This window comes from Haemaphysalis longicornis, unplaced genomic scaffold (genome assembly GCF_048455015.1).
Source record: "Haemaphysalis longicornis isolate Haplotype H1 unplaced genomic scaffold, Haemaphysalis longicornis Haplotype H1 scaffold_5, whole genome shotgun sequence".
Classification (NCBI taxonomy): Eukaryota; Metazoa; Arthropoda; class Arachnida; order Ixodida; family Ixodidae; genus Haemaphysalis; species Haemaphysalis longicornis.
The window spans coordinates 4,375,685-4,396,845 of NW_027526385.1; the positions used below are offsets into that span (position 1 = coordinate 4,375,685).

The window sequence follows — 21,161 nt, forward strand, 5'->3', positions numbered from 1 at the left end:
GACGACAGCGGGGTAGGCCAGTCCATTAGGGACATATTCGTAGGATACAACTAGGGAGTTGTTGTGAGATAGAGGTGAAGTAGGACTTGACGTAATGAGTGAATTTGGACTGAAGGTGTAGAACTTTATTGTAAAGTTTTGAGTTTTGATTTGAATTGTATATTGAGCTGTTAAGTTAGGGGTTTGTATGCAAGTTGCATTTTGGGATTGTAGAGGTTTGAGTGTTTATCGTTTGTGTAGTGCTTTGCCTGAGGGTTTTTTTTGTGTGTGCATTAAATGTGTGTTATGTCAAACTCGCCAACGGCTTCCCTGTGTCCATTGCTGCCAGCTGGTAAAGACAACCCCACCATCCGTTCACGTGACAAATAATTGGCGAGCCTGCCAGGATTGATTTATCCTTATACAGGATATTTCCATCGGGCCCAGTCACGTGTCTTACCAGCCGCGAGAATGGATCTGGGAAAGTTGGTGTCGTTGTGCAGCTCATTAGATTTAAGTAAGGAAGAGGCGATGGCTCTGTTGGACAAATTCTCGCGTGAAGCAAACAAGAGGCTCGATAAGGAGAAGGAGGTGCTGGAAATGAAGTTGCGCTTGGCAGAGACAAGTGAACAGAGTTCTCGAGTAGAGCTGGATACTACCTTGACAGGGGAGGCGACGCCGCGTTCAGGGAGCATATGCCCCAGGAAACTGGGGCATATGCCCCAGGAGTCCCCTGGGGCATATGCCCCAGGGGACTATGATAAGGTGAAAGTAGCGTTGCTGCAGAGGTTCCGCCTTACTACGGAGGGCTTCCGCGAAAACTTTCGTGCTTCCAAACCGGAAGACGTGTGAGACAGCCAAGCAGTTTGCCGCGCGCCTCTTGAACTATTTTGACCGATGGATAGAGTGGACTGGAACGGCCAAATCGTTCGAGGGACTTAGAGAGCTTATGATTGCCGAGCAGTTCTACGAGCGCTGCGGCCCGGAGCTGACGGTGTTCCTTAAAGAAAGGCAACAGAGAGGGCTGACGGAAACAGTGGAGCTTGCGGACAGGTTCATGGAGGCTCAGGGCCTAAAGAACTTAGCCAAACTGAAGCAAGAACCAGTCAAGTCAGATGATCAGAGACAAAAAAATTTCCCCGCATTTCCCCGAGGGGAAGAATGTGAAAGTGCGAATGCACGAGTTGAATTTGCGCGGTTCGGTAATGTTCGCGAAAGAGAGATCACACACACACACACAACTACAAAGAAAGAAAGATGCATTTATTCACAGACACCTATTTGTGTTGTCGTTGTACTTATTGCTAGAGCGGATCTCAGCTTTGAAATTTCGTGTCAGTACTCCTTTAAGCGGGTGCATTAGCCCTTCTCACGCCCGATTCCTGGCCAATCCCCCACGTGGGTATGTGTCATGCACAGACACCTATTTGTGTTGTCGTTGTACTTGATTGCTAGAGCGGATGTCAGCTTTGAAATTTCGTGTCAGTACTCCTTTAAGCGGGTGCATTAGCCCTTCTCACGCCCGATTCCTGGCCAATCCCCCACGTGGGTATGTGCCATGTCAGCGGCCAGGCAGCGCGCACCCATCTCCCCCCGTTGCCAAGGAAGACGAGGAGATTCCTGGCCAATCCCCCACGTGGGTATGTGCCATCTCCCCCCGTTGCCAAGGAAGACGAGGAGCGCGCGCACCCGCAGCTGTTGCTATGTGGACGGACGGCGGTCAACGGAATTCAGGGTCGCTTATAAAGTGCATTCGCACTTGAAAACTCGTGGGGCAGGGTCCTGGGCACCCCAGAAATGTTTTCTGTGTGGTCGGGTAGGGCATAAGGCCGCGGAGTGCAGGGTGGGATCCCGTAGGGGCGCCCCGCCGACTGTACGTCAAACGTGCAATAAGAAAGGACACCACACAGAGGACTGCTGGGTGCGTACCCAAGACAAAGTGGCGTGCATGGTATGCCCACGAGCCGGTCTCCCAATGGTTCCTAAGCAGGAAAAAGAGGTTCAGATAGAGCGGGCAGAGGTTAGGGAACGGTTGGCCGGGGATATAGGGCCCAGAATGCCGGTGGTACGTGGACAAATAAGGGGTCAAGAGGTGTCGGTGCTACGAGATAGCGGTTCGGATACGGTACTTGTCCGGAGAAGCTTGGTTAGAGATGAGGAACTAACGGGGAAAAACTCCGTTATCATCCTGGTGGACCGTACAGAGAAATGGCTTCCTGAGGCGGTGATTGAAGTCTCTACCCCTTATTACTCGGGAAAGGTGATAGCCAAATGTATGGAAGATCCATTGTATGATCTTATACTGGGAAATATCGCAGGGGTAAGGAATGTAGATGACCCGGATCACAGTTGGAAGATCCAAGCGAGGAAGGGGGAATGTGAGCGAATGAGGCAGAATCACGGGCATCCCGTGGATGAAGGTGAGGAAAAGATGGGAATGATATCCGTAGTACAAACAAAAGCCAAATGTAAAGTGGACAAAAGGGTGATTGCTCTCAAGACGCCAGTATCGCAGGCGTTAGCAGTTACACCAGTTGAATTAGCGGACCAACAGAAAAGGATACGTCTCTAAAACAATGCTTCCAAAAAATAGGAGAGGAAGTCAGACGAAACCGAAGCCGCACAGTGCATGAGTTTCAGCTGGTGGAAGGAGTCTTGTTTCGCAGATGTGTTTTCAGTTCGGGCAGGGAAGTGAGGCAAGTCGTAGTGCCTAAGAATCTACGAGATTCTGTGCTTAGCCTCGGACACGACAGCATAATGGCAGGGCACCAAGGAGTGCAGCGAACTATGGCTAAAATAACAGGAGAGTTCTTTTGGCCGGGGGTTCGGAGTGATGTCAAGAGGTACGTGCGGTCTTGTGATATATGCCAAAGGACTTTTCCCAAAGGACGGGTAGGGCGTGTTCCGCTAGCTAACATGCCTACCATCGACCTACCGTTTCAACGAGTAGCAATATACATAGTGTGACCGATAAAGCCGGCATCAGGGGAAGGCAACCGGTACGTGCTGACGCTAGTCGATATGGCCACCAGATATCCTGGTGCAGTCGTTTTAAAGTCCATTGATACAGTTCATGTGGCTGAGGCTCTATTGGAGATGTTTTCTCGATATGGGGTACACAAGGAAATATTAAGTGATCGAGGAGCAAATTTCACGTCAGAATTGATGAAAGAGCTCAACCGGTTGATGTCCCTCAAGCAGCTCCTTACTACACCATACCATCCAATGGCAAATGGCTTGGTAGAACGATTTAATGGCACGATAAAAGACATGATACGGAAAATGTGCCACGAGAGACCGAAAGACTGGGACAGATACTTACCGGCCCTACTGTTCGCCTATCGGGAGGTGCCCCAAGCTAGTTTGGCGTTCTCCCCATTTGAACTGTTGTATGGAAGGACGGTCCGAGTGCCGTTGACAATTCTTAAGGAATTGTGGTAAAGTTCGGCACTGGACGAGGAAGTGAAAAATACGTATACCTACATCCTACAGCTAAGGGAGAGGCTTGAAGAAACTTGCCGATTAGCGCACGAAAGCTTAGATAAGGCAAAGGAGAAATATAAGAATGCCTATGACCGTAAGGCTGTAGAACGCAAGTTAAAGGTTGGAGACAAGGTGTTGATACTCCTGCCATGTGATCGCAACAAGCTCCTCATGCAATAGAAAGGACCATTTGTTGTTACGCTTAAAAAGAATGAGGTTGACTACGAAGTATTATTCAACGGGCGGAAAAGGGTATTTCATGTGAACATGCTTAAGAAGTATGAGGAAAGAGAAGTAACCAGACTCCCAGAGGTAGCGTGCATGGTAGTGGCTGAGGAAGCAGAGGACATTGATGTGCCGACCTACTCTATTAAGAGAAGCGTGGGAGTGGAGAGTGTGGTTATTAGCCCGGGGTTGCACGGAAGGGAAGTGGAAGAACTGCGGGGTCTGCTTAGAAAATATGAGGTGGTGTTTTCCGATTTGCCGGGGAGGACTGATGTCATAGAATGCAAACTAGAGTTGACTTCGCAAACGCCCATACATGTGAAACAATATCCGCTACCATTGGCTGTCCAGCAGTCTATCGAGAAAGAGGTGGATGCAATGTTAGAGCAGGGCGTGATTGAGCAGTAAACGTCATCATACAATGCGCCCTTGGTGGCGGTAAAAAAGGCGGATGGTTCCACCAGAGTGTGTGTTGATTTTAGAAGGTTGAATGACGTGTTGGTGTCGGATGCAGAACCAATACCAAGAGTGAATGTGGTTTTTGCTAAAGTAGCTAGAAAGAGGTATTACTCAAAGTTGCACCTAACAAAAGGTTACTGGCAGATTCCCTTGAGTGAAGAGTCAAAGGAGAAAACAGCGTTTGCCTTTTCCAGTTTAGATATATGCCTTTTGGGTTAAAACCGCTGCGGCAACGTTCACGAAGTTGATGCGGCAGGTGCTGCATGGGCTACCCCATGTCGAGCACTACATTGACGACATATTAGTAGCGACAGATACCTGGGAAGAGCATATGGAAGCGTTGGAGAGACTCTTCCAGAGACTCCAAGAAGCAAATCTTACAGTGAAGCCCACGAAATGTGAACTAGGGTTTGAAACAGTCACGTTCCTTGGGCACAAGTTAGGCATGGGTAAAATAGCAACCAAGGAAGATATAATAGATAGAATCCAAGCGGTGCGACAACCCAAGACAAAGAAAGAGGTACAGTCTTTCCTGGGACTCACTGGCTTCTATAGGGGGTATACCGAATTATGCAGAAATAGCAAGCCCCTTGATAGATCTTACCAAAAAGGGCGCCAGTAATCTAGTAAAATGGACGCAGGAGCATGAACTCGCATTCGAGACGCTTAAAGCACGATTGGCATGCCCACCAGTGTTACTGGCACCCAATATACGAGAGGAATTTACGCTGAGGACGGATGCCTCAGAGAAAGCGTTAGGGGCGGTGCTCATGCAAGAGAAAGAGGGGGTGTTATATCCTGTGGCTTTTGCTAGCAAAAAGTTGAACAATGCGGAGAAAAACTACTCTACGGTGGAAAAAGAATGTTTGGTGGTGGTATGGGGAGTAAAGAAATTTCACATGTATGTATATGGTAACAATTTTATTGTCCAGACGGATCACCGACCGCTAGAATACCTGAAAAAAGCCAAACTAACCAATGGTAGAGCCATGAGATGGAGTTTGGCCCTGCAAGAGTATTTTTTCCATATAAAGTATATTAAAGGCAGGGAAAACGTGGGCGCAGATTGTATGAGTAGGTTGGTGTAGGTGCATGAAATGTACATGTAAATAGGATAATTGTGAAAGGGGTAAAAAAAAATTTTTGGTGATGTGTTAGAGGGGAGTGTTTGAGTAGAGTGGGATTTAAGAAAGTGATGTATTGTTGATAAAACGGGAATGTTGTGTAAACCAAGTGTGTGTGTTCGGGACACAAGTGAACTACAGACAAAGGTGAAAAAAGTGGTGTAGTGTGAAATGAAAAGTGCGTCGAAAGAAGTGAGCTGTGGTGGTGAACAGTGGACTCATGAGAAGTGACAAAAGGTTGTGGAAGAAGAGGACATCGGTGGCCAAGACGAAGCAGTTTTTTGAGAAAAAACTCTTAAAGCGGGGGGTAATTGTCATGTGTCAGGGCACCCCCCGAGAGGGGATGCATGAAACCCCCAGAAATATAGAAGAACAAAGGAACGGCCATTTGAAGTGCGCGTCAGGAGCGCGCCAATCAGCAAGCGCCAGCGCCGACGCACCGAGGAATCATGGGCAAAGGTGGCAGCACACTGGTCGGCGAATCAGGGAAGGCCACGCATGGGACAAGTGGCGAGATGGCCATATAAGGACAGGGAGGAAGCAAGAAGCCAATGGGAGTGCGCCACGGGAGAGCCCAGAGGGTATAAAAGCGGGGCGCACAAAGAGAAGGGGGAGGCAAGAAACCGAAGAAACCAGGAGGCGGCCGGAGCACGTGCGCTTCAACGAACGAGCCAGGGGGACGCGGCCAGGCCATCGACCACGCCATCCCAACCTGGGCGGGAGCGGGCCGACTTCGCATCGGCACCGTCATCCTAGGTGCACCACGAACCTGTGTCTTCGTGGCCCCAGCGGCATCGGTCGGGCACCAGCGGCCAGCGTCCACGCTCCGTCCACGTTCGTCTCGACGGCACCGAAAGGCGACGTTCGTGCCAAGCCTACCTGAGACCTCCAGCGGCAACGGCTACCAGGGGGTAGCCACCGAGGAAGCGCGCCGCCGAAGGGATGACCGCGCGCATCAAACGCCGGCATCAAGGACATCCAGCGGGAGCGGATACCAGGAAGTAGCCGCAGAGGAAACGTCAGGACGCGCGGAGCCCACGCCGTCCAAGGAGTGACCGCGTGCATCGAACGCCGACACCGAAGCGAGACCAGGACGGCTAAAAAGCGTGCTGTTGACCGAGAACCCGACAGTCAAAATGCGTCTTCTGACACGACTGACACGGAAATGAATGAAGGAGAATTCACAATGGTCACTTACAAGAAAAAAAATCAAAACATCCCCCTCGCGAGGGGCACGATCAAATGCAGAGCATTTCCGCGGGGGGCGTGCCTGCAAGTCTTATGGATTACGTATTGGTTGTTGTTGTTGTAATTGTTGTCTTCCAGCGTAGACATTGTCGATGAAGTCGATGGTGAAACGTTAAACGTGCCGTGAACCCCCTGCCGCGGCTATTACGCAACGTGGAGAGGCTACGACGCAACGTGGCGCGGCTATGACGCAACACAATCCAACACAATCCACTTTAATCCAACCCAATCCAAATCCAATCCAAGCCAAGCCAAGCCAAGCCAATCCAATCCAATCGAATCCAATCCAATGCCCTTCGCGAGAGAGTGTTATAGCGCCGAAATCGCGCCACCACGTGAACGCGAACCGAACGCGGCGAGAGAGGGTGTTGCGAGCGGAGAGAAGGCGAGGAGGACGCGGAGGAGAGGGCGCACCTGTGGCCGACAGTTGAATGAGTCAAGGATATAAGGCGCGTGCGTAACCTTCCATTCTGTGTCGGCTCCGTGGAGCAGTCGGTAAAGCGCCGTGTACCTTGCGTTCCGCCCGCAGAGTCGTGGGATCGAAACCTAGCGCCGGAAGGTATTATTTCTTTATATAGTGTAGGGTGCGGACTGCGTAGTGATGCGGACTACGGACGCCAACGCGGGTGACATCGTGAGTTACCAAAATGCTCTGCATTTATAAGCGAGCCGCCGGAGTTCCCGTGATATTCAAACCAGCCGAAGGTTACAGTTTGTGGAGAGCGAACCCCGACTTATTGGCGTCTGAGGTCGTGGCAACGGCGCAAGAAAAAGTTTTAACCCATTGCCTGAACAAAGATGGCAGCCTTATTGTGACCGTGTCGTCGCTCAGCGCCGTAAACCGACTCCTTCGTATATCCACCCTTGCTGGTAGTCGAGACGCGTGTGCCGCCGTCATACATGGCGACGTATGGGACAATTCAAGGCGTACCCCTCGAGTACACGGATGAGGAACTAAGGAACTACCGGCACGATCAAGGTGTGACATCTGCTCATCGGCAAGTCACCTACTCACGAGATGAAAACCAAGCCGTGGCTGAAAGTCGTCGACGCTCCGTCATCTTGGAGTTCAAGCGAGGCTCTCCTTTGCCAGCTCGAGTGTTCCTTGGATTTTAAATGCAGAGCATTTTAGTAACTCACGATGTCACCCGCGTTGGCGTCCGTAGTCCGCATCACTACGTAGTCCGCACCCTACACTATATAAAGAAAAAATCAAAACATCCCCCTCGCGAGGGGCACGAACAAATGCAGAGCATTTCCGTGGGGGGCGTGCCTGCAAGTCTTATGGATTACGTATTGGTTGTTGTTGTTGTAATTGTTGTCTTCCAGGGTAGACATTGTCGATGAAGTCGATGGTGAAACGTGCCGTGAACCCCCTGCCGCGGCTATTACGCAACGTGGAGAGGCTACGACGCAACGTGGCGCGGCTATGACGCAACACAATCCACTTTAATCCAACCCAATCCAAATCCAATCCAAGCCAAGCCAATCCAATCCAATCGAATCCAATCCAATGCCCTTCGCGAGGGAGTGTTATAGCGCCGAAATCGCGCCACCACATGAACGCGAACCGAACGCGGCGAGAGAGGGTGTTGCGAGCGGAGAGAAGGCGAGGAGGACGCGTTGGAGAGGGCGCACCTGTGGCCGACGGTTGAATGAGTCAAGGATAGAAGGCGCGTGCGTAACCTTCCATTCTGTGTCGGCTCCGTGGAGCAGTCGGTAAAGTGCCGTGTACCTTGCGTTCCGCCCGCAGAGTCGTGGGATCGAAACCTGGCGCCGGAAGGTATTATTAAATGCAGAGCATTTTAGTAACTCACGATGTCACCCGGTACGCGGCACTTTACCGACTGCTCCACGGAGCCGACACAGAATGGAAGGTTACGCACGCGCCTTATATCCTTGACTCATTCAACCGTCGGCCACAGGTGCGCCCTCTCCAACGCGTCCTGCTCGCCTTTTCTCCGCTCGCAACACCCTCTCTCGCCGCGTTCGGTTCGCGTTCATGTGGTGGCGCGATTTCGGCGCTATAACACTCCCTCGCGAAGGGCATTGGATTGGATTCGATTGGATTGGATTGGGTTGGATTAAAGTGGATTGTGTTGCGTCATAGCCGCGCCACGTGGCGTCGTAGCCTCTCCACGTTGCGTAATAGCCGCGGCAGGGGGTTCACGGCACGTTTCACCATCGACTTCATCGACAATGTCTACCCTGGAAGACAACAATTACAACAACAACAACCAATACGTAATCCATAAGACCTGCAGGCACGCCCCCCGCGGAAATGCTCTGCATTTGATCGTGCCCCTCGCGAGGGGGATGTTTTGATTTTTTGCTTTGCATTTATTCAAAATTCATACGAGGACGTCTTTTACAGCTTCCCCGTCACAGAATACGTTGGATCTGCTGTGCAGTGCTTCAAATGTCAGAGACATGGCCACATCGCCAAGAACTGCAGGGGAAAACTCCGCTGCAAGATCTGTTCTGGAGAGCACACACACAAGGACTGCACTTCGCGCAACCAACCCCGATGTGCAAATTGCAATGGCCAACATCCCGCGTCGTACGGGGCTTGCCCAAAGAAAAAGGCAGCTACACTTGCCCGCAGTGTCGAGCAAATACAAGGGAAAGCTCCTGCACGACGCCAACCACCATCGAACCCAGAAGTTGTCCTTTCGGCCTTGGCTGTGCCTACAAATGACCCTCCGCTTCAAAGTGAAGCTCCTGCCAGCAAGTTTTCCGCGCAAGCCACACAGGACCAGCGGACCACCATGACTACTCAGGTCACATGTGACGCGCTCTCGCAGGGCGCAAGTTACCAAGCAAGTCGACGTTCCTGCACGGAGAATTAGCAAAAGGCAGGTCAGGACACACCGGCCGACATTGCTGGCGTCTTGATCGCCATGCTATTTGCGGCCATAAAGGCTCTGCTGCGTGCCAACCCCTCCTACGAACGTATTCCTGAAGTAGAAGCTGTCCCTAGAACATCTTGTGGCTGCCTCTTTTTCGGCTTTGTGGCGTGGCTCCGGAGACCAATGAAAATGACTTCGTCGGACACCTGCACCCTGAAACCGTTTATCAACGCAAATCTTAAGACCTGTGCAGTTTTCCAATGGAATGCACGTGGACTACGATCAAAGCTCGGCGACTTTCGGCAACTTGTACGTACATATCGGTTTCCTTTCATTGTAATATGCGAATCTCGGGTTGAAGATGACTTTAGATTAAAAAATTACCATCTATTACACTCGCAACGCTCTAACGGCGTAAGTCGGCTTTTTGTTGCCGTCCGCAATGACGTGCCTGTAGCCAGAGTTGACGTTCCTACTCATGAGACTGAAGAATACGTATGTGCCAAAATCGTGATCGGTACTCAGTATTTCACATTCATCACTGCATACATAGAAACAGGCAATGGTTTCGATACCTCAAGGTTACAAAGTATAATAGGCAGCACGGCCCCGCCTTACCTCATTTGCGGATACTTTAACGCGCACCATGAGATCTGGGGCAGCGCATATACAAGTTCCCGCGGAATGAAACTACCCGAGCTAATGATGAGAGACTCTATTGAGCCCCTTAACAATGGAAGCATCACATATATGAAAAACACGACAGTCAGCAGCTGCATTGACGTTTCATTTGTCTCAAGCCGCAGCGCTCAAAGGTTTTCATGGCACACAGACATGGAAACTAAGGGCAGCGACCACTACCCGATTTTACTATCTTACCTCGGTAAACATGCGCCCCGACTGGAAATTAAAATGAAGTGCACCAACTGGGACACCTATGAATACAGTGTAGATCAGCTGATTACTGCTGCGACTACAGATGATGACCTCATTCCAACCATAGCTCGCTGCTTTAAGGAATCGTCGTGTGTGATGCGAAGGCGTTTGAACATCAAGACAGATGAGGAATATGAGAGATTACGAGCCATTCGCAGGCGTGCGGAGAGGAAAGCGCGACGCACCAGAACTTTAGAAGACCTGCCACAAGCCCACAAGGCACAGCGACATGTGAGGCGCCATTTAGAAAAGTTACGAAGGCAGCGATGGCAAGACTTCTGCGCAAATTTAGACATTCACAAACCTTCGTCGCACATCTGGCGCGTTGTAAAGGGCATGCGCAACAATATCTCGCAGCTGCACCCATTCAGGGCGCTATCGCTGCACGAAAACATTTCCCAGATGGAATCAGCTGAACAGTATTGCAAGCTCCTGTCGGCAACCTCGTCGACGCCTATGCGCTCACAGTTCAACGATATCGTTCCTCCGCCAGCTGCTTCACCTGCCCTGGACCTTCCCTTTACAATAGAGGAGCTCAACGCAGCGATTTCCGACGTCAGAAAACGCTCCTCTCCTTGTTATGACGAAATCACCTACGACGCAATCTCTCATCTATCTCAGCACTCCCGTCTACGTCTTCTAGAATATTACAATAGATCATGGCTACATGGCATCGTCCCCTCTGGTTGGAAACTTGCGAAAATCACTGCTGTCTTAAAACCTAGAAAACACCGACAAGATACAACTCCTTTTGACCGATAGCCTTGCTCAGCTGTGTTGGAAAATTAATGGAAAAAATGATTTTTAAGAGGGTCCCTTGGTACATGGAAACCAAAAAACTTTATCCACCTCAAATGAATGGATTTCGGCAAAACAGATCGGCTATTGACAACATCATTGCCCTTGTATCGTCTGTTGAAGTATAACTACATTCTGGATATGTACCCGTCGCAGTGTTTCTAGACGTTAAATCAGCATTCGACTCCGTTTATCACGATGCCATACTATCATCCCTTATTGCACTTGGACTAGGCGGGAGATTATACGTATGGATTTCAAATTACCTTGAAGGACGAAAACTCTTCATGTGCACGGCAGAAGGCCCAGCATCATATCATGAAATAAAAAGAGGAGTACCTCAAGGAGCTGTATTAAGCCCTTTACTTTTTAATCTCACGCTCATCCACCTGAAGCGTATTCTCCCCCGTGGCGTCAAGATCACTATCTATGCGGACGACATCTGTATTTGGAGTGCATCAAAATCCCGGAGGGCAACGCAAAACAAACTTCAGAAGGCGCTTGCAAAGATATCTGCGTACCTGGTGCCTAAAGGACTTCATCTTTCCTCAGAAAAAAGCGTCGCCATGGCATTCACTCGCAAATGCATGGATATATATCCCTTAATCCTGAATGGCCGGCCTCTGCATTACAGACGGACCCAAAGATATCTTGGTACTCTCTTAGACAGAAACCTCTCCTGGGCCCCTGAAGTGCAGAGGCTACGGAAGCGAATATCAACAGCATCGCAAATTATTGGGTATCTTGCTGGCAGCCACTGGGGTAGCGATTGCTGCTCCATGGTTTTGCTGTTCAAGGCGTATGTGGATGGCCTGTTGCGCTATAGCCTTCCTGTCCTGCAGCATCTGACACCTACAAGCAAAAGACAGCTGGAGGCGGCGAGAAATAACTGCCTCAGAAAATGCCTCGGACTTCCGAAAGGCTCGTCATGTTCTGGGACAACTGCTGAAGCAGGGTGGCTCCCCTTGGACGTGCTACGGCTCCAAGAAACGCTCCGCGTTCATTTGAGGCGTTCGCTACATGCACAAACCCATTTCCTGTCCCGTATTGCGGTTCAAAATCCGAATTCTAGCTTTGGACAAACAATAAAAAGTATTAATGCCCCAATTGCAACTCAAGCACCGCCGACCATGCCACGGAACTTCCCGCCCTGGAATCTGACGCCTCTACGGATAAAATCATTCATACCCGGAATTGATTAAAAAAAACATATACCTCAAATTAGCCTGCTGCAGATGACGCTTGCACACATTACAGATTTTACTCGGCAACTACTCACATTTATACCGATGGATCGGCAACACCTGAGTGCAGCTCCTCGGGAATTTTCATTCCACCAAGTGAAAAAGCATTTTCATATCGGCTTGAGCTACCGACTTCGCCTGCGTCGGCGGAGCTCTACGGGATTAAAGAAGCACTTCGATATATTCTACGCCAGCCGCCGACATGTTGGACCGTTTTCTCTGATTCGAGAGCAGCACTTTAAAGCTTACAACGCGCTAGCTGTTTCAGCTTTCACGAACATGTCCAGCGCGACGTAAACTATTTGCACCATCTGGCATACGTCGCTAGACATCGCTTTACCTTCCAATGGCTCCCAGGCCACAGCGGCATCATGGGAAATGAGAAAGCGGACGAAGCTGCCCGCAGGGGCCTACAAATGAGAAAAAGAAAGAAGATTTTCTTCACGAAGCATGATGCCGCCACAATGACGAAGGCACTAGCTCTGTCGGAAAGGAACCGTTTATGGTCCTTGCAGCAGCATCATTACGGCTTTTTATATTCCATAGACCCATATGTCAGAATGCGGCTGCCAGAACATCTACCCCGCCACTTGGAGACGTTGCTGCATAGACTTCGTCTTAATGCAGCACTAACAAATTCCTATCTACATCGGATCGGCCAGACATCAAGCCCATATTGCGACAATTGTGGTTCACTTGAAACTGTTGAACACATATTACTGGAATGCTCTGCCTATACCGACTCAAGGTGCCTTTTACAACATAAAATTGATTGCCTCCACCCTGGACCATTGACATTAAGATTGGTACTTGGACCATGGCCCTCTCCCTCCGCTCAGCGCAAAATCTTGTACGCGCTATTCGAATTCCTCCAGGACATTGGTGTGTCCACGAAATTGTAGTCGTTCCTCCATCTCAAGAGCCTTTGAACTCAATACCCTGAAGAAGGATCATATTTTATCTTTTTTCTCACTACTACTACTCTCCTTTTCTTCACTACACCTACTACCTTTTTCCCTCTCCTCCTTTCCCCGCAGAGTAGCATGCCGGCGAACTGATGTCGGCAAACCTCTCTGCACTTTCCTCTTTAATAAAGAGTTTCTCTCTCTCTCTCTCTCAGCACCAGGTGCAGAACAAATCAGATACACAATTATTCAACACCTCCACCGCGCAGACACCCTCGAAACACTCCTTTATTTGTTTAACAAGATATGGAGTGCAGGATATCTTCCACGGGCTTGGAAAGAGGCAATTGTGGTACCATTGCTAAAACAAGGGAAAGATGCCTCTTCTCCTTCTAGCTATCGGCCAATAGAATTTACCAGTTGTTTAAGTAAACTGTTCGAGAAGATGGTTAATAGAAGGCTCATGTACTTTTTAGAATACCACGGCATCCTAGATAACTGCCAGGCAGGTTTCCGCTAGGGAAGATCTACAACCGAGCAGCTTGTGGCCTTGGAATCGTATGTTAAAGATGCTTTTGTCCACAGGCAACACTGTATGTCTATTTTCTTCGACTTGGAGAGGGCGCACAATACTGCATGGCGCTATGGCATCCTGCGTGACCTGAAAGCTTACGGTGTATCTTGAAACATGCTCAACACTGTATGTCTATTTTCTTCGACTTGGAGAGGGCGCACAATACTGCATGGCGCTATGGCATCCTGCGTGACCTGAAAGCTTACGGTGTATCTGGAAACATGCTCAACACTATAGAACGCTACCTGTTTGAGCAAAATTTTCGCGTTAGGATGGGAGCATCACTTTCTAGAATACACATTCAAGAAAACGGGGTCCCGCAAGGTGGAGTACTGAGTTGTACAATTTTCGTTGTCAAAATGAACTCACTCCAAAAGGCACTGCCACCCGCAGTTTTCTACTCAGTCTACGTTGATGATATTTAAATAAGCTATAAGTCTTGTAATCCCTCAATCTGCGAGCGGTAGTTACAACTTGGTGCTAATAAACTTGAAAAGTGGGCCGATGAAAACGGTTTTAAGATTAATCCTGAAAAGAGCACATGTGTATTGCTTTCTCGCCAGCGTGGAGTTCGGCCTGACCCTGAAGTTCGAATTAATAACGTAGTGATTCCCGTCAAAAGTGAACGCAAGTTTCTGGGTATTCTGCTGGACGCAAGGTTCACATTTATCCCCCACATTAAACAGCTCAAAATTAAGTGCACTAAAAGTATGATTGTTATAAAACACTATCCAATCAATCATATGGTGCCGATAAGACATGCTTGCTCCGTCGTTTCAATAGTTTAGTGCGATCACGCATAGACTACGGCAGTGTGGTGTATGGTTCTCCTTCGAAAACAGCTTTAAAAATGCTCGACCCAGTGTTGCATATAGGGCCGCGCCTTGCGTCTGGAGATTTCCGGACAAGCCCTATAGAAAGCCTGTATGTTGAAACCGTCCAGTGGTGCTTAGAGCACCAACGCACATACATGGCGCTTTTGTACTGCGTGAGAGCGACGTCGATGAGGAATCATCCGTTCAACGCTATTATTCAAAGCACATCATCTGAAAGGTTGTTTTTGAGCCGTCCGTCACTCCCTTTTTCTCTCCGAGTGAGAGCAGAGGCAGAGGACCTTGGTGTCACCCTGACCGACACCCACAAAGCAAACATCACCGAGTTTATTGAACCTTGGAGTCTGCTCCCTGTCATCTAGGACATGTCTTTCAAGGAAATTGACAAAATACACGCACCCACCGGAACTCATTCTGCAACACTTTCTACATTTACAAGTACCCATACACGGCTTTTTATACGGATGCGTCAAAGACTGCCACTGCAGTGGCATGTGCGGCACATGGTCTCAACTTTTCCAGCACAAGAACGTTAAACAGGAACACAAGTATATTAACGGCAGAGGCACATGCTGTTTTAATAACCGTGGAACACATAACACGAAAAAAACACAACAATCCATTATATTCACAGACTCCTTAAGCGTTGTAACAGCGTTACGCTCTCGCAAAACAAGTAGAAATGCGATATTGAGCAAAGTCATTAAAGAAATCATGTCAGCGTATGCTTTAAAACAGACCATAGTAGTTTGCTGGGTGCCTGGACACTGCGGAATTCCTAGCAATGAACCCAGAGCGCCGCTGCAGCAGCACCCCGCTGTCAAATCGATGTTCCTCAGCTGTCGTATCTTGACGCAAAACCGCTCATTCGTAAGGCACTACCAAAACGCTGGCAGCAACACTGGGACACACAGAGAGAAAACAAACTCCACACTATAAACCCCAGATTGGCAGCTACTACACAAAAAAACATCACAGAACAACAGAAGTGTACATGTGCAGACTACGTATAGGCCATACATATACCACTCATTCCCATCTTTTAAATGGAGCCCCACCTCTACGATGCAACAGTTGTGGACATCGTCTGTCAGTAATGAATGCTCTCATTGAATGTCCGCACTTCCACAGTGCGAGAAAGAAGCATTTCCGGGAACTGTACACTCGCATGCTTCCACTACATCCATCATTGTTTTTAGGTGATCAACCCTTCATTCCAACTAAACGTCTCTTTGCATACCTTGGAAACATTGGATTTTTAAAAGGCACGTCATACCACACATGATAACCAAGCCCCCCAGTGAGGGTAGCTTTGATTGTAGATCCATTCTTTACTCTAATTTCACGATCATTTGGCTCACTCCAAAGTTTTTGTTTTAAATTAGGGGTTCAATATACCCCACTGTAACCTATCACATTTCGAACTATTTTACTTAACATACACCAGAAATGACACAACCATTGTATTGGCGCTCTTTGGCCTTCGTTGCCCTTGCGCCAGAAAACAAACAAATCATCATCATCATCACCTTCTTCTAAGTTGGTTTCACGCCTTTTTCTCGTTCCAGTGCCTCCTCGATCACTGCGTCTTGGTCGCATGAATGTCGTTAGATTTATGTCTGTTAATACATTTTGACAGTTCCGCTAACAGAATAGATTGTACTCTACTCGGCAATTTTGTGTTCTTACGTTTTGCAATGAGATCGTTCGTTTTGTGACTTATTTTAAGCGTCTATTTCCTACATTTTGTTCCGTTAGGATTACTGTCACTAAGTTGTTATTTAGTTTGCCTGCGCTGCTTTCCTTGTCTACGGTTAAAAACGCGAGTTTTTTTTCTGAAGGTTATTTTACTCCTCAATCCGGGATAACTGACAGAATGTTGGGTTTCTGACTTTTCACAAGTTTCCATCTTGCTCTTTTGAGGTTTAGCCTTACCCTGCACCTAACCATCCTATAATCGCTGCTCCGTATCTTTCTTAGCAGCTCCACATTCTGCATACCTGTGTTGTCACTTATAATGAAGTCAATTTCGTTTCTTGTTATACCGCTGGGACTTCTCCATGTCGATTTCCTATGTTTTTGTTTGCAGAAGCATGCGCTCCTGAGTTCTCTCCGAAAATACCACCAGTCCATCTCCGCGACTGTCGCGACTGCCTATTCCAAAGTTTACCACTGACCTTTCATCTACCTGCATGTCATCTACTTTTTCGTTAAAGACTCCCATCACAATCATAAGCTGTGTTGTACCGTTCTTCATTGCTGATTCGACGCCATGGCAGGAACTGTCTGCAGCGTCATCATCGCAGCAATCTGTCACCGTGTAGACTTGTACTATCTTTAGCTTGTATTGTTTGTTTAGCTTGATAACAGCGACCTCTACCCTTTGATTAATACTGAAGAACTCTTCCACGTACCCTGGTATCTCTGCATGGATAAAGATCCTTACCACGTGCTATTTACGCACCTGAGGTCCACGGTAGCCCTGAATATGGCAGCAACTCAACACCGTGAAGCTTTCCTTTCTAACTTATTTTAACCCTGTGATATCCCACAAAATGTTCAAGAGCTCCTTTATTAGCAGAGCTCAGCTTCGATCGCTCGACAAGTTCGTGCGTTGAACGTTTCCAAGTTCAAGTTCCACAGGCGGCCTCTCTAGACCCATGGATCTTAGCACCATCTGCTGTATCACTAGCCTGAGCACCGCCATGCACGAGGGCTCTACAACTAAAAGACGGAACCGCGGGCTAGTTGGTTAACATTTATGACGGCAACTCTGCCGCACAATACGGGGGCGAAACGAAAGAAGACATCACGGCCTGCGCAGACTAACCGCTCATTTTTACAAGTAACACAGCAGCGTAGGTCAAACGTGTAGGTGCTTAACTATAAGCCTTAGAGAGCATTTGTGTAGACTGAAATGACGGCCGTACACACACTTGATAATGCATGGCGCGTACTGTACAATAACTTAGTGCGCGTCTTTGTTTTCCGAAACGATAATAGCCTTCAATCACATTGACCAAACAATCATTTCAGGTAGTATCAGCCTGGCAAATGTTGAAAATAAAGGGAGTGCGCGTGAGCCATTCATCTCTGGCGTTATCAGAAAAAAAATCCAGGTGCTAAATAACATGCGATCGCGTATTGTGTTGTGGGTCTTGCGTCTGAGTGTTATTACAGAATATGCCCGCATGGGGTGATGCGCTGTGATCAAGGTTGTCACTGAGGGTATAAATGTGCTCTCTTACGAGCAGAAAATCACTTGGTAGTCTGCGCTGGCTTTTGTATCTTTTAAATGCAGAGCATTTCAGTAATTCACGATGTCACCCGCGTTGACATCCGTAGTCGTAGTCCGCACCCCTCCCCCTACACTATATAAAAAAAATACTATCCGGCGCCTGGTTTCGATCCCTCGACCCTGCGGGAGGAACGCAATGTACATGGTGCTCTACCCACTGCGCCACAAAGCCGACACAGAATGGGAGGCTACGAGCGCGCCTTATATCCTTGACTCATTCAAACTACGTCAAGAAGCTGCTGATACAACGCATTCACTACCACCAACTCCCCAAACACTAAACGTTAACGCAATACACCCACCCCCCATGCGACGCATTTACTCGAGTCCCCCTCGCGGGGAGATGGGCCCAATTTTTTCATTTCGTCACCGTATTGTGCCCGCACGCTGCTGCCATGAAGCTGTACAGCTGAGGGATTGAAGACCGGGGATTGAATTCGTCAATCATGGAGGGACCAGGGTGGCACGAGTTGGACACCAGGAGGCACTTCGGAGCACACTATCTTTAGGTTGTTTTAGAGGAGAGAGGGGATTATACTTTTGTCGCGAATATAGTTTTTTCCTATCAACGCCGAAATTTCAATGATATCGTTTTAGCTATCCGGATTCACAGTATAGCGTATTTAGTTGCAAGGCGTGTCTACACTTGCACATTATTATATAGAAATAACAACGCCGACGTAACTTGATGTTAGACGGTGACAGAATACAGAAATATACAATGAAAGACTAAATGTTTTTGTCAGAGTTTTTGAACTCTATTTATGATACGCAAACCAACAAAAAATGACAACGTACAGTAGTTAAAAATGATTGCACTCGGCTTGAAGCTTTCTAATACTTCTGCCGTTAAAACAGATTATAGAGTGAGAATTTTAGCTGCTTAGTGACGATGTGTCAGCGGGGTAGCTTGAAAGATAACTGGGCTACCGGTCATTGTACTACGCACTTACGTCTTTTTCCGGCCTCGGTACCACGGTCAGCATTCCGCGATGGAAAAGTTCGAGGTCTGTTTTGTTCGAATCTTGAACACTCAGCTTTATGCTGTTTGACGAGCCGTGATGACGCAGTCGTGTGTCTAGATAAATGACCATTAATTTTCTTTCTTGCATGCAAGAGCTCTGGAAATAGTTGTTTCGTTTCTTGCGTGAGGGGATCATTATTTATTGTGGTCGTTCCTGAGACGATCATAGCGCTAAAATGCGGCAGATGGCGAACAGAAAAACTTCGTCCAAAACTGGAATCAGGAAGTACGTTTCTGTTACCGCTTATAACCCGGAGTAAATTGAGAAATCCTACCCCACCAGCAGTTAATTGAGTAAAAGTAAAATGGAGTCAGAAAAAGGTTTAATTGCAGTTTTGATGCTAAATCTGGTAAACAATGGCCAAAAACATATTCGCAATGCTTTTATTGGCATGGGAAGCGCGCCTGTCTTTTGTAAGCTTTTTATGTTGTGCTGCGGAAGGTTGGGCAGGATGCCGGAAATGAATGCTGTAAAATCATGAGCACTTCAACCATGTCGGTAAAGAAATCCAGGTTTGCAGAGTTTCATTGTTTGCTTCCTCCTTTGTCTTTGTTTGTATTGGTACTGTTGCGTGTATCCCTTCGGATTATTGCACCGCTTCTGCTGAGCCTGCCATAAATATCGCGTAAACCAGTAAGTACTTAACATAAATCCAAAAATTGTAAATACATACGCTCTCTCTTCGAAAAGCCGTAGTGCAACAGGACCTGAAAAAGGTAATACCGCAATTTTAGGACAACGATTTCTCAAAAAGAGAATTAAGCTTTTTAATGCGTAGCATTCTTTGCCGGGTACCTCCCCCCAGCCGGAGCATGTAACGCCCTGCATTTCAATGGAAATGCAGATTTGGCGGGCGTTTCATCTTTAATCATTATAATAGCGTTAAAGATTGGTCGGACAAAATATTGAAAAACCAAAAATACGAAAAATAAAACAAATAAAATTTTAACAAAAATGACCTCACAACATCAATAATATCCATCTTGCACATCTGCCTCCCAAAACCGAGGAAGAAACAAAACTCTACAAAGAACGTTCAGAATACAAAATAAAAAAATAGCGAAAACGGCGAAAAACCGTTTAACGACCTGCATTTCCGTAAAAATGAAGATTCTGCTGAAGTTCCACCTCTAATTGTTATAATAGCCAGGGTGTCGAACCGGAACCGAAGCCGAACCGAAAACCAGAACCGAATGGGTATTTTTGCGGAACTGAACCCCGAACCCAAACCGTTATTTTTTGAGGGCGCTTAACCCGAACCGGAACTGAACCGGAAAAATAGACAACGGTTTCTGGTTCACGAAGAAATGGTTCGACCATCTGTTGTTGATATTGCGCAGTCAATGCCATTCAGGCATTTTCATAAATAAATAAATAAATAAATAAATAAACCAACCAGTCAATCAATCATATAATTAATTAATTATTTAATTAACAGTTAAAATATTCGTTAAGTCATTCGTTATCATTAACATTATCATCATCATCACACCTCACCACCACCACCATCATCATCACCAGCCTGTCTACGCCCACTGCAGGGCAAAGGCCTCTCCCATTAATCTCTAATTACCCCTGTCTTGTGCTAACTGCGACAAATTTATCCCCGCAAACTTCTTGATCTCCTCTGCCCATCTGACTTCCTGCCGCCCCCTGCTACACTTGCCTTCTCTAGGGATCCACTCTGTTACCCTTAATGACCAACGGTTATCTTGCCTTCGCGTTACATGCCCTTCCCACGTCCATTTTTCATTCATTTCTTTTTCATACACGTATCCTCAACTTCGTGCTCTCTTGTGCACTCTTCCCTCCAGACCTATCAAAACACTACAACGCTCTCTTCGTAGTCGCAACACGGAGAAGGGATGCGCACCAACGTAGCAATGGTATGCTACAGCTAGTAGCGCAAACAGAGTGCAAGGCTGCCCAAACGAAAGGTCATTGTCGGCATCTTGCAGACGATATGAAACATCGGCTTTGCCTTTTCCTCGCTGCAACTTTATAGCAGCAATCAGGCTACAAGAGTGCTCCACTGCGCAACGGTGAAGGCCCACACCCGATGTGTGCGAAGTTTTTTTATTGATGGTGAGATTTGACGTGCCGACGATACACAGGCGAAGGGATCCGGATTAATTTTGACCACCTGGGGATCCCACGTGCGCCGAAACATCAACACACAGG

At 47.8% G+C, this 21,161-nt stretch overlaps 1 long non-coding RNA gene across 1 annotated transcript in view; it reads right to left on the bottom strand.

The window, feature by feature from the left end:
- Positions 1-19,333: 19,333 nt before the first annotated feature.
- Positions 19,334-21,161, bottom strand: part of LOC144139022 (uncharacterized) — a 37,889-nt gene continuing 36,061 nt past the window's right edge. The window contains exons 2-3 of the long non-coding RNA XR_013316016.1: positions 19,654-19,687; positions 19,334-19,589 (exon numbers count right to left, since the gene is read on the bottom strand). This is a non-coding gene — a long non-coding RNA (uncharacterized LOC144139022). The remainder of the gene's footprint in view (positions 19,590-19,653; positions 19,688-21,161) is intronic.